This window comes from Anomalospiza imberbis, chromosome 4 (genome assembly GCF_031753505.1).
Source record: "Anomalospiza imberbis isolate Cuckoo-Finch-1a 21T00152 chromosome 4, ASM3175350v1, whole genome shotgun sequence".
Taxonomy (NCBI): Eukaryota; Metazoa; Chordata; class Aves; order Passeriformes; family Viduidae; genus Anomalospiza; species Anomalospiza imberbis.
Window position 1 is genome coordinate 54,375,995 of NC_089684.1, and position 14,885 is coordinate 54,390,879.

General features: G+C 41.3%; 1 protein-coding gene across 4 annotated transcripts in view; it reads right to left on the bottom strand.

Moving 5' to 3' along the window:
* The window catches only part of KIAA0232 (KIAA0232 ortholog), a 65,215-nt gene extending 51,405 nt beyond the window's left edge, over nucleotides 1-13,810 (bottom strand). For 3 of the 4 annotated variants that reach the window (XM_068188624.1, XM_068188627.1, XM_068188623.1), the window contains exon 1: nucleotides 13,673-13,810. The gene's annotated coding sequence lies outside the window, so the exon portion shown is untranslated. The remainder of the gene's footprint in view (nucleotides 1-13,672) is intronic. The other variant, XM_068188626.1, reaches the window with a different exon arrangement.
* Between the last annotated feature and the right edge of the window lie 1,075 nt (nucleotides 13,811-14,885).

Genomic DNA, 14,885 nt, shown 5'->3' on the forward strand with positions numbered 1-14,885 from the left:
AGCCTAGTTATTTTAAGTAATTCAGAAAGAATTCTCCATTTCCAGCTATAAAATATGACAGATGAACATGCCTTATAACAAGAATTACCAAATACAAATTTAAACATCTGTATCAATACTTTCTGAAAACTAATTTTTATTTACAAAGTAAAAAATACATGTTAAAATTATTTCAAAATAGTTTCTCCTTACTCCACTTCTTAGTATTTTTTTCCTTTAAAGTAACCTTCAGTTTTTATCTAGTGTGACCTTAACAAGGTCACACTAGATAAACTGTCAGCAGCTTAACCAGTAGAGGCACAAGAGCCAATTTATGAAGCATCTACTAAAGGAGTGAGAACACAATATTGCATAAACACTCAGATTTTTCAACTCAGACTGTCTTAGAATACATGTATTTCTCAAAATTCTATTCAGCATGATAAGACACTAAATACTCTCTTGATCTGCAATAGACAACAGAAGAAAATAACTGAGCCTTAGTCTCCTTACATCCAGCTATGGCAAAGCAACAACTTTAAATAACCTATAGCAAGCACCAGAAAGGAGGATCAATGAATGGAAAGTGATGCTGGAGCTCTCCAGGTTTGTTCCCTACAATACAGTTGCTCTGTCATGGTAAATAACCTTTTTTGAAGGCAAAGTAATCTAGTCTTCCCCATAAAATAACTGGAATATAGGTACTATAATAACAAATACACAGAACATTTTTTAAAAGTGTCTTGGTACTACAATAATAAAAGTAACATGACAAATTCTTGTGGCAGTTGTGTCTACGGGATACAGGATGACAGCATAAAATCAGAGAATACCAAAGAACGCAGTAAAAGAAATGTACAATTAAATCACTCTTCCATGAAGCTTGATACAAGCACACCAAGAAACTGCTAATGCATGGATTATCAACAGAAAGATTAACTAAAAGTTCATGCCAAGCAAGACAATTCCACATCTCTAACAGCTTTTTTCCTCCATATTCTCCTTCATACTGTTAGAAAACAGTAACGAATGCCAAACCACAAAATCCACTGAATTAATCTAAGGTAACCTAATCTCTATTTCATCAGTACCAAGAGGCCTCTAAAAATCGTGTATCCATGCAGCAAGGTCCCAAATAAACCTTTTTTTTCTAAATTACAAAACCCGAAAGCAATACAGTGATTTAACACTCTTTCAAGTTTTCCTAAATATCAACTTTTAAAGCAGTAGAAGATATTGGAATAAGAAAGTAAAAACTACCCTTACAATTGTCCTATCAGGTAAACTAAAGGTCCACAGACAATGTCTTGGGGAATCATAAAAGGTAACTTCAAAAGGAAGCAAATTGTCTGCAGGCTTAAATTCACTACATTGCGGTCTATACCATCATTAGAAAAAAAATGTTACTCGATTACATATTGAAAGAGGTTGAAAACTAATATGCTGTTTACTTATACAACCTGCAAGTGAGTCTCTAAAAACTCAAATTTACTCTTTACACATTTTGATACATTTCCACAGAGAAGCCAATCTCTTAGATAATCCATAGATACTACTTTTCCTTCCTCCAGCTCTCAAAAGGGAAAACATGTGTTTCCAGTGTTTCATGCTGCCTACTGCTACATGTTAACAATTAGACCAAACACATTCTCACACAATAGTTAAGTCAAAACTGCTGTTTTATACAAAGTTTCCTCTATTAGTCTTTGAAATACACCAGTGCAATACACAGTTTAAATTAACAACTCTCATTTAAAAAAAACTTTTTTCTCCACTTTGACACTGTTAATTTATTCAATGAACAGAGGAAAAAAATATTTTATATATATATTTTTTTTTTCTTTTTTTTTTTTTTTAATGTGGATATAACACATTTTTGTGGATAGTCCACATTTTTTAACCAGGACAATGTTTTTCAAATTAATGTTTTTTTCCCAGAATTGTTTCATTAAAAGCAAACAATATGTCCTCTCTCTGGCAACTACAGGTAGGGAAAAATATGAAAATTCTAATTAATATTTTTAAAAGTAAAAACTTTATGAAGTTTGGTCAACAACATACTAAAATCACATACAGAGCGCAGTAAATTTCAGTCCCCTTTAGAAAACTGATAGTCAAAAGCATGACCACATTATATAATGGCAACAGAATTCCAAATTGTTCTTATATATTGTGGAAGAATCTGCAATTTTACCCTAATTTCTCTTGTTTCTTTCCACAAAAATGCTGAACAAATCCTTAATAGACAAACCAAGCAACTACACACTGGGAAAGGCACTGTCAAAGCCCAAAACCAAAGCTTATTTAAAGTCTAGCAAACAATGGAATTTCTGTGCTTCATTTCACACTATATTTAAAAGACATGTGAATTCAGGATTAAGAGAAGTTGTTATTTTTTAACCACATTCCTTGATAATCTAAGAAATTTGGCTGTGTAGTCTTCAGAGCAAGGACAGCTTTTTATGCACTGATGTTTGATGTTATTGCACAGCAAACAGCAAGAGCAGCAGCTTGATTCATGACCAAGGCACTGAAACACTACAGAAATATTGTCCTGCCATGAGAAACAGAGATTAAACACCTGGCTGGAATCAAAGCACTAAAAGTGGTCAGAAGCATAAAAGCAGCTCTGTGAATCAACTTTATATATACATAAAACCATCTTTTTTACGAAGCATTACCAAGAGGTGCAAGAGCGACACAGACTTATTTGTAATGGGTTTATGCTGTATAGGGAACTGATGTCTAACAAGGCTAGGCTTATGGTTCTAGGGTAACTCAAGACAAAGAACCCACAGGAGAGACAGAAACCAGTGTGTGGGTGTTACTGCTAGATTTTTTTCCTTGCAAATCTGCAATCTTATTTTCATAACACTTATCCATATGAAAATCTGAAGCTCCTAATCCTGTATAAAAGCTTAATGGAATTACTCAAAGGATTCAAGAGCTACCATTTAATCCCTAGTTACTTAGGTTAGCAAAGAAAAAGAACAGATATAATCAAGATGACACCAGGGGAAGTCACCAGCACAGCTCTGAAAGATTCTGCTCTGGGACCTGCAATACCTGATAAAGTCCTAAGTGGCCTGGAAGATGAGATGAGTGACACAGTTTAGAAGCTACCAAAGGACAGCAAGTGATCAGGAATAGTGACTTCAGAGCAACTGAAAAAACACAGAAGGCCATTATGAAAGTGGACTGGGCAATAAAAAGATAATCAAAATATAGCATAGGCAAACTTGAAATGAGGCAGAGGGGCAATAAGCACCTGATGATATTTAGTGAATTGTGAGCTATTAATCCATGTCTCTCTACAGATAGAGACTGACTGTTCAACATCTATTTTTTGTTACTAGAAAGTACTCATGAGTTAGTAAGAGCTACATACAAAACTTCACACAACAGCTAGTAGAATTTCTTGCAAGAGATACCAAAGACTCAAAAAGAAAAAAAATTAGAAGGCCTTCAATGGAAATCGAGTTCCCTTGAGAGTTTTCAACTAGACAAACTATATCAGGGTCAGGAAATCCCCTAGGCTGAAAACAGTGTGTGGCTGAGGGAGAATTTAGAGGAGGTATCATTGTCCCTGTTCTGTTTTTGTCCCTAACTGCTCCTTTAGAGATGATGTTGCAGACAAGAGTAGGGTTTATCAAGGCCTTTGTCTGAACCAGGACAGCTGTTCTTGTAAAAGATTTATGTTTACCATCATACAAGAACAACAATTCAAAAAAACAGTTGCTGGAGGAGTGCAACAAGCTGATCCACTCACAGGCTGCACATTATTAACACACAGGACCTTTGTTTAAAGATGTCAAAACATCAATCCTGTCAGGGAGCAAAAACTGAGCTATGGGAAACAGCTGTTAAACGATGGCAGAACTAGCAGGTGAGACACTTGCACTAGGGGGTCAGCTGCATATCAAAGACCCCAAATTCTTGTCATCTGTGTATTCTTCACTTCTGCAAAACAAATGTGTATGTAAGCTGGAAAATGTAAAACTTTTAAGCTAAGGAAAAAAGGCAAGACAGAAAGGGGAAATGCATGACCTAACAACAAAACCTGCAGACACTGCATACACCCCAAAACTTCATCATTTCATAGAATTGAAAGGTTTGAATGTGCCTTCATAAACAAGACTCTTTTGGAAAGGTTCTCGTTACATACAGCAGGCTTGTAAAGAATCATCTCTGCAGAGTGGAGACTTATCAAGTGGTCCTTCAGTATATATAATACAATTTTAAAAAATTAATTAATAAGTCTAATAGTTGGCAAGTTTTGCAGATCATAGTTCAGTGGGAGTCTTGATAATTTGGGAAGCAAATTTTATCTTCAAGATGGAAGTCCTTTTATTTCACAGCATCACTCAAGAAACTGCTTCAGGAGGTCAACTCAGTATTAAAGCTGTATTTAAAAAAACCCAAAAGCAAGCATGCCATTATGCAGCACATAGATACCACTTCAATAAACAGAACAGAGCTCAGAGCATTTCTGACAAAATAAAACATGACAAATAAAACAATCTCTGATAGCACAGATTATGCAATTGCACCAGATAAATTTAAGTACAGCACATCTGTAACCTGCAACCACCTCAACCCCAAGAACTAGATCTCCAAAAATTTTCCTATTTAAGGACTTAAAATTGTTAAAAATACCTCCATTGATCAGATTTAAGAAAAATTGCCTGAATCTAGAGAAGTGAAATGCTGCCTATTATCAAATGCCCAGCTGCCATTAACAATGGCAACAATTACATTATTTAAGAATTTCTCCAAAAGGTTATTCAGCTAGCAATACAGTACTAATAATTCCATTCTATCCTTAAAAAACAACAAACATAAACTGACATGAGAATTTTTTTTTCCAATTTAGTTTGTTACTGTCAACACTGGTGTTTGAACCAATTTTTACTTTGTTTAAACATGACTACTTTTTTTTTTTTTTAAATCTTAGCTGAAAAGGAAAAAATGTACATATACAGCATAACTTAGATGTATGGTAACTTCTTAGAAGTTTAAAAAAACAAATCAGCATCTAATGACAAAGAATCTTAGTAAATATTTTTCACATTAAAAATTAATTAAAACAATGTCACACAAAAACTTAAAGGAATTACTATTGCTGCTAGCACAAGTACCAGTCTGCAAAAACCAGAAGTGATAATTTTTATAGCAGTAGTAACTAACTTCCAAGAGAACAGCAGCAGCATTTTGACAGAGAAACTCCTGTGGATGACTTGAAGGTGAGTTAGTATAAAAGGAACTGCACCACAACTGCACACTGCCACCAAGAGAGGACAAGGCATTCCACTGCTTCTCTCATCCTCCCCTCCATGCTCCCATGCTCTTGTCCTTGTATTTAACACATCCACTGTGTGGCTGCAGAGATGAACTGTATCAATTTTTTGTTCCAAATGGAAAGATTTCATCTCTGGCAACCCAGTCTTCAAAAAATACAAATCAGTGATCAACTCACTCTCTCACCACGAAATTTCTACATGTGGCATAAGAAAGGAAGTGGGCTTGCCCCTTTCAGCAGCAACCTGCTATTAGATCCACTTAAGAATAACAAGAAAACATTAGGAAGGCAGAATGCAGAAGCTACATTTTAGCTAATTCAAATCCAAGTCTTTCAGACAACAATTATTCTTAGGAATGTGAAGTGTGGAAGCCAATTCAGGTACTTCAATAGGTATGATATTTACTTCCAATATTTTTACAGAAATTCACTAGGCACCCATGCAACCATACCCTGTACTTGTAATATCCAGCAGACTCAGTCTCAAATGGTAGCCTGGTTATGACAAAGAAATTACTGGTTCCTTCAGATTTGCTGGGAGAGGCAGGTGTTGCTCTGTAACTAACTGAGAATAGAATGGATCACCCAAGTGTGGAGAATCCAAGAGAATGAGAATGTGTAGTAGTGCAGAAGACAACATGTGCAGGCTTCAAACACTGAGGCATTGCCTCACCTCACACATTACCCTCCAACCATCAGTGTAATTTCAGTACCACTGATCTCAGCTTTCAGACCTTCCTGCTACATTTCTTTTACCACTGAAGACAGTTGTATGATTTAAGTTTTTCAGTTTAAACTTGCAGATCTTAACAGTGTACCAGGGCAATGCCAGAGACACACATCTTGCTCTCCCTTGTTTACCTTAGTTTATTACACAGGGATTGCCCGGATGGGCTGCTGCTGCACCTGAGAGATCCTGGGGAGAAATACTTTTCTAGATGCAACTTCAAGGAGAAGAAAGCTACAGTCTTTTCTGTTCAGTCCCACGGGAATCTTCACATGGACAGTATTCATCAAAAGCAGTACCTTTTACTATGTACACAAGCAACAGACTACACATCATTGATTACCATCATCATACTTCAATAACACTTCCTCAGATTTAGGGAAACCTTAATGGAGTTAACAGACAAAAAAACAAAGAGAACTGCAATCACACAGATGCACATATTTTGAGTTCACCAAGACACTTATCTTCAGGATTTTTGGCAGGTGAACTCTGTAAGCTTTCTCCTATTTGTGTCTAACTATATTTACTAGCCTTAGTATCACTTAGAATATATGAAGGACTTAAAAACACAACACAGGATAGAGTCAAGTAATGGAAAGACTAGATATATGCTCTTGACTATTGGATCATTTTCTTTCCTGCCCTCTTGAGGTCCTTTATTTACATAACTTTTAGAGCAGTTCAAACTATCTGCTACCAACAGGTACTTGCCCGTGTTTGAACTCCATTCCCAAGTGGGATGCTAATGCTTTGAGTGGGATGCTAATGCACCAAGTTACAAGTGTGCATTAAAACAGATGTGGCCCCAGTTCTGAACACCTCAGTGAGTAGACACAGGCACCCACCCATGTACCCCAACACGTGCTGCAGACTCCCCCAAGGCACAGGCAGCCAGCAGGTGGAATCAGCCTCCAGGCCACCAGCAGGACCACCCCGGTAATATTCAGTGCTCTTCATATCAGCTGGAATCCAGGGACCACTCTTGTAGTGCAACCATACAGGATTTAGTTCAATTAATACACAATTTACTCTCAGGCACACACTGCATCTTTCAGTCGGGCAAGGAAAAGGAGAATGAATTATGAATGCCAAAGATCCAACCACTAGTGTTCATTTAAAGGCTACGATATTTGTCCTGCTATTTATACTTGCAAGGTTAATAATCCATCTGTATATGAACAGCTAAATCATTAAAGACCACACTGTGTATTTTACTCCGGTTTATTAATTTCTTTAATTTGTATGAAGGTATTTTCTGAATACTTACTATTGATGTTTTCTATACTTGGTCTGCAGCTCAGGGAGTTAATTACTATCTTGCTGAAAAGCTTTAAATAGCCTCATAAAGAGTTTAAAAAATGTAACTTCACCTAACTATATAGCCTTTTCAACAGTTATTTTAATAAAAAAAGTTTCTATAAATTCAGTTGGAAGTCATATATAGACAATGTTTTCATTAATAAGAGTGTAAGAACTTACAGGATGTGTCAGCCACAGGAGGCTCAGTAAACACAAAGAGTCCTGACAAGTTGAATTTGCAAGTTCTACAACTTAACCAGCAGAGAAGATACTGACTTTACAGTACTTAAAATATGGTAGGCCTACAAAGGAAATAGTCTCAAATACTCTTCCCCTGCCACTCTACCACCCCAGATTTTTATTTTAAAGTATTAGTAAATTAACTTCTATCTATTTATGAAATTGAGATCCAAAGTAGGATCCTCTGCAATTTTGAAGAGAATAGCAAGTCAACATGAAATAATTTCTATTTTAGCATTTGAATGAATTTGCATAGGCTTTTATTGTTCAGTTTATGTTGTAAGGCTGCCAGGCTGTCTTTTTCCATTAAAATAGTGATGATATTTGTTACCGTATCTCTACTTCTATAAGTATGTTGCTTAAAAACAATACTTATTAAAAATATTACTAACTGAATAATTAGGACAGTTTAATATTGTTCTTAAAATAATACATTTGTTGCTTGATACAACAATGAGAGCTGATACTTCAAATGACAGCTGAAAAGGTCATTTTACTAAAATGCAACCAGAAAACCTCTTACAAAAACAGCAGGTCAGCATTACATTAATTCTCTTGAAGGAAGTTACTGTACTGTTAACCAAGGCATTTCTTTCACAATTCAAGAACAAAGTTACTAAAAACTGGAACTCTGAGGTTTCTCTGAAGTCAGTAAGACATTCAGCTCAGAGAGGCCAGTGAAAAAATCATCTCTATATGATAAACTAATATCTGAACTTACAGAGGCATTTTAAAACTTTTGTGTCACCTCACACAATTCAACATGACTTCCATCAAAACTGCTATAAAAAACATCAGTAAAACAAAAATTACTAAAGGTAATTCAGTTTCACTGTCAAATGCAGTGGATTGAACTTCTACCCCAGAAAACAGAACCAGAAGAGGAATTCACTGAACAGTAGTCTTTAGCTAATTAGTAGCAGTAATTAGCTCAAAATCTTCAGAGAGCAGAATCAAATATCATGAAACAGTAAAAGTTTTTCCTGTGCTTTTAAAAGTAAAGATATGAACCCAACAAATAACTGGAAGCTGGTTCCATTTCTTTCAGGACATTCCAGTATCCTAAATACAATGCAATATTTAAAGTTGCACATCCACTCAGCCACAGTCTTCAACTTTGGTTCAAGTTCATAATAACACATTACAGTGTCACAAGGATCTAGTGAGAATTAATTACTCATCCAGTGGCAGCAATATGCATTACTAATTTCTTCATTAGTGATTCTTCAAGCAGACCTTTTCCTTTAGGCTAATAAAACACACTCTTCTCTTAAAAAGTACATATGACACAAGCTAAATTAACAAAATAACTCCTTGAATCAATCTGTGTGTGTTTTAGCATGTCTTCCCATTTTACTGTTGATGATTATTATCTCAATCTAAGTCCTGACTATGCTAACACTACCTGGAATAACCCTGCAGAGGATACGGATCTTGCAACTCCGCTCTGCTGCTCTGATGTTAAAGCTGTGCCATTTTATGTCAGGTTGCTTTATTTTTTCTGGCCTTCAGCTACCCACAGTCTCTTACTCCCTATCTCTCTCTCTGTACTTTCTTCCACAGTATATATATATGCAAAATCTCACCAGCAAGGCAACCATGTCTACCTTCAGAATTCTTCTACAACCAAGCTAGTCCATAAAAACAAACTCACACAATTTAACAACCTACTCAAGGAATAACAGCTACTCCTTTCCATACAGCACCTTAAACACAAGCACATGAAAATGAAATTTCACTTGAATTCATTCAGTGGTACAGCTGATAGAAAACTTCATGCAGGTCTCTTTTCTTAAGCCTAGCCCAGCACTCTATCCAGCAGACCTTATTCCTTTGGTAAATTGAATAATAACTAGAGAAAGATTTTTAAAAGCTGTAAAAACACCACAAAATTATTCAGATTTCATCCCTATTACAATTTATTTTTATTTATTAACAAACCTTTGTGCAGAGAGTATAAATTTTAACATGCAATCCTTCCTAGAGCAAGGCCCAGAAAGTTACAGCCACAAGTAACATTAGCATGGACTGCATATCTGAAATTTCCTCCTCAATACAGCATAACCCAGAAATTTAAACATTCCCCAAACTGTATTAAAAATGAAAATCACTACAGCAAGCCTGAACACAGACTTAGCAGGATATAATTAAACTTACATGTAATATCAGAACTGAAAAAATGAATTTAAATACATCATAATTTATATTCCCACATTAATAAAATTAAAATATTACATATAATATCACAAGAGTGAAAAATGAATTTAAATACTTCATTATTTAAATTTCCACACTACTGCCTCATAAATAAATCTCTTGGAAAGACAGGTTCCATATGACCTCTTTGGTATCAAAGTTATGAATGAATTTAGATGCAGAAACAAAACAAACAATGTATAGTATTATGCAGGTAGATCCAAACCTCCTGCATATGAAATTATAAAGGAAGTAGATAATTGATTTTTTTAAATACTCAGCAGCTTCCAATAAAGCTACAGAAATAGCTGCTAGTAAGATGTCTGTGAAAGAATAATCTTTGTAGTGAATGTTTAAGCTACTGAACCCTTGCCCCCAACCACCTCTATGGGCCAATAAAATACACATTCAATCTCTTAATATCCATTAAAAATGTACCCAACCAACTTTAGGAAAGTAGAGCAAGATACTTTTTAGTAAAAATATTATAACTAGCCCATCTAGATATTTTTCTACTAAAACATTCTGACAGTCCCGCAGTTATATGGTACTTCTGACTAGAAAAATCTGGTAAATTATTTCCAAATTAACAAAAACCCCATAATTTTCCTTCCAATCAGACAATTTTCCTTTTGTCTGTGTACTGAAATGTAACTAAGCACATCAATACTCATTTGAACATTTTTCTTTTGTAACATGAGATTGACATTAGCTGGAAAAAATTCCTGGAGCAGGACTATGGGAATGGACAACACAACTCATTTCAGCAATTCAATTTACAAATTATCCAACCAGCCTGTCACTTTTATTGGACAAAAATCAAGGATACCAATCTCTGTTCCACGAGACAGAAGAATATCCTAAAAACAGACTATCCCAATAAACGGAACATATTAAATAGCTTCTACAAGATCATTTGTATTCCAAGCTCCATTAGCAATGCAGATAATGGGAATATTTCCTGCTAACTCTCCAGCTCCACAGGAATTCAAAGTCTTACTGCCTTCACCACATTCTGCTCTACCAGAAATTGTTGCCTATCCTATTATAGTACTAAATTGTTACTTTTAGTTATTAGCTATTGCTTAAAGAAGCAGCAAACTAAGACATGATTTTGCTAGGATTCCAGCTAAGCATATAAAGTGTCTGTTCCAGCTCTACAACACTATGCCTAAAACTCAGTAAAATCCTTCAAGAAAATTCACCTGTGCAACCTCTTCGTTGCTTTATTCCCCCTATATGCCTAGAAACAAGATGTTCAAGATGAACAAATAATGAGGTTTTGAACAGTATCTAGATCTTCCTCTGATCCTATTCCTGCTAGAATGCACAGCAAATGAGCAAAGGAAAATGCTGACATCATTTTACCCCTATGGAATTTCTCTTACTTGGAAGAATAACAAATAGCAACAACAAAAGCAGTGGGGAATGCTGAAATATGCCCATGAAACAGGCATAATAAGGTAAGTTCAGGGCCTCCATTTTTTCTTCTTGGGTTATATAGATCTCTTTGACCCTTATTTTCCTTCCAATTCCACTGCTCATGAGCAGAAAAGCTGGAGGGTCATATACCCAATCCAAATTTGCAGAATCTGTGCACTCAAAGGGTCTTAATCCCAATGGTGCTCCAAACAGATGGATAAAGTTCTGTCACTGTACACATGTAAATATCTGTCAAGCAGAACATGGTGGGGACATACGCTGCTGAGGCTTTTAATGGCCTGTCTCAGGATTTCCCCTATAATTGTCAAGTCTTTGAAAATAAATAACATTATGAACATATAACATACTACTCATTTTATTCAAGTCACTTACATCCCCTCTTATATCCCAATGATGAAAAGAGAAGATTTTGATACCTATATGATATGCTTTATTGACTAGAAGAGAATGATTGTTCACTACCATTTTAGCATATCCATACTAACAAGAAACAGCAGATGGAGGATTAGTACAAAATAAAATCTGTACAGTTACATGTCAAGTAACAATCAAGTTCCATGTAATTTACTTTTCTAAGGCATATTTTTCTCTTAAATAGTAAAGAAAAAGTTAATTACAGACTTCCATGGATTGTGAGGAGTTTGCAATACCTAGGGTCTAAGCACTGCGGTGAAGTACTTTTACACCATTATCTACTGAATCATCATGAGCTCACTTTTGACAGCTAAGAAACCAAAGTCAATTAGCAATTCCCACTTCATTCCAGGAATACAGAAGAAATATATGGTGTACAAGAGAAACCATAAACATTTTAAAGGTTTTGAATGAAGAAAAGCACCTATACACCCCACAGAGGCCTCTGATCCCAAGCTTATAAATTACCGCCCAAATCACTTATACACAGAAAACACCAGAATACAGGAATGTGTTTTATTTGAAAGGAAGGACAAGCATTTTCACCCTTCAGATCAGTATCAGGTACTGCAATGAGTAATTAAAACAAAGACAAGACAGAAAAAAAAGCACCGCAGTTTCGCTTTTCTCAAAGTTTCATAACACGATTCAATACGTGTATACTTTTAATCGAGACGACACGAGGAGAAGATGGAAAGGAGTTTGCTGGAGCGAAGTGTCAGTTTGTGTCACTTCTGCATTCAGCTGTAACCTTCGCCAAACCTTGTCCCCCACCCCGCCCATCGCCCGCGAGAGGCCGCGGCCGGCGGTCCCGCCCCAGCGGCGCCCGGCTCCCAGCGCCCATAGGATGCGGCTCCCGTCAGTCTTCCATCAGCCCAGCTCCGCCTCCTCAAACAGCAGCAGCCCTAGCCTTCCTATCCGCCTTTTGCCTTCAATAGGCCCTAAAGGACAATGCTGCTGGAAGGGGAAAAAAGAAGGAAAAAAAAAAAAAAAAAAAAAAAAAAAAAAAAAAAAAAAAAAAGAGGGGAGCGAGGCCCGCTAGATCGGCCCCCGGGGCAGCGCTATGAGCCGCGGCTCAGCCGGGGCGGTTTCCATCGGCCCCAGCCCGTCCCCAGCTCCCCCTCCCCGGTGCGCGGCCGCCGCTGCGCTCTGAACGCCCGCACAGGATGAAAGGTCACGGCGTGAGCACCAGCCGGGCCCGGCAGCGGTGCAACCCCGTCACCTCAACCTCGGGGTCAGGCGGGGCAGGCGAGGCGCTGCCCGGATCAGGATCTCCCTACTCCGACCCGAACAGCCGCATCCTCCGCTTTGCCGTCTGCTGGCGCCGGATGACACCGGCGCGGGCCGGCACCCGCGGCGGGTGGGTTCTGGGTGCCGCCTTTCCCTCCCTCCTTCTCCTCCTCTGCCCCCGAGTGTGACCCAGCCCGAGGGCACCGAGCCGCTGCTCCCGCTCCAGGCTGGCGCCTCCCTCCCGGCCGCGGCACAAGCCGCACACCTGGCGCCAGGTCCGGCCGGGATGGAAGAGCGCGGAGTCGGCGGCAGCCACGGAGGGCTCAGCTCCCCTCCCGGGCAGCGCTCTGACCGGGGCACCCCGGCCGGGCCCCCGGCCCCGCCCCCGAGCCCTGCCCGCCGCCGGCCGGCAGCCGCCCCCCGCCCGGCCCCCGGCGCTCCTGTCACCCCCTCCCCGGCCCCTTCCTCCCGCGCCCCCCGGCACGCTCCCGCCGCGTTGCGTCGGGCGCAGCCCAGGAGCGGGACGCGCCGTCCCGGGAAACCGTCCTCTCGGCGGGACCAGGCCCGGCCCCGCAACTCCTCCTCTTCCCGGGCTGTTAGCGGAGCGGGCAGGGATGCGCGGGCCTTCCCGGCCGGGCCCCGAGCCACCGGCCCGGCGCTCCCGGGGGTCCAGCCCGCCTGTCCCAGCGCAGCGCTGGGAGGGAAGCGGGGGAGGGGAAGGGCGCCCGCCGCCGCCTCCCGGCTCCGTCCCCCCGTTCCACGGGCAGAGCGGCTGCCACTCTCCCTCCCTCCCTTCAGCCCTGCCCCTCCCTCTGCTCCCCGGGCCCACGGCGGGCATTTACCTGCCGTGGTGGCGCAGAGCGGGGCCCTGGGGCCTCTGGCAGCCGGAGGAGGCAGCGGACTCCGTCCCGCTGCTGCCGTCCCCGAGTGAGGCGGGCGGGACGGAGCCGGGACCTGCCCCGGGAGGCGTTACGTAAACCGGCGGCGGCGGCGGTTCCAGCGCCACGGGGAGGGAGGAGGGTGGGAGGGGGCCGGGCCGGCCGCTCCGTCACCCGGCAACGGGACTCAGCGCCCCGGCGGACCGCGCCGCCGGCCCCGCCCCGTATCCCTCCGCCCAGAGGGCGGCCCGGATCCCTGATCCCAGAGCCGTGGGGCTGCGCCGGGCGGGTGGGAAGGGGCTAGCGACCATCGCGCCGGATGGGCGGGAGGCGGGGGACTACGGGACCAGTCCGGTCCGTCCCGTACCCGTCCTTGTCCCTATCTCTGTCGTCGTCCTTAGGGCCCGGGCGCCGGCGAGCCGCCTTCATGTCGGGGCCGCGGCGCAGGAAGGGCGGGGGGAGGAGGGGAAGTGTCCTTTGCCCTGGTTGTACAGCCTCCCGCCCGCGGCAGAGCGCCGGGCTGTCCGCCGGCCGCCTGAGGAGGGAAGCGGCGGGCGAGGCGCTCGGAAGTCACCGGGCGGGCGGCGGGAGCGGCGCCGGCCCCCGGGGCCGCCGCTCGGGCGGGAGAGCCCCCGGCCGGAAGCACCCGCGCCCCCCGGGAGGGCTGTGCCGCCGGGTGGGGAACACCCGGCAGGGCCGGCGCAGGAATGCGAGGGAGGGAGCGGGGGATGGTGATGGAGCGTAGCGGTGTTTGTCATGTGAGGTCCTTTTGAAATCCTGAACGACTCCGAGAGCAAGGCTAGCAAATAAAAGTTTATTTTACTGCGCAATGAAAGCCCGTCTGGAAGGGAAGTCGTCTGTTAGAAGATTCTTGCCATTGAAAGTCGGGTTTAGTAGGTGAACTCCTCGGGAGCCACGGGGATTTTGTTCCAATTGATTAAATGCCAGTTTAATCGCAACTGTTTACACAACTGTGGAGTAATGAAAGGGCAACATTTTTAGCATAGTGAATGGGTGAAAATGGGCCACTGTAAGGCTGAAAATATGACAAGACACACCAAAGTACTCATTAAGCTTCTTAATTGGGAAAATAATGATGCTCTTTTCAGGTGTACACTACCACCCCGCATTTCTCAAATGCATGAACGCATACCGGCCTAAGGAAAGTCAATATTAT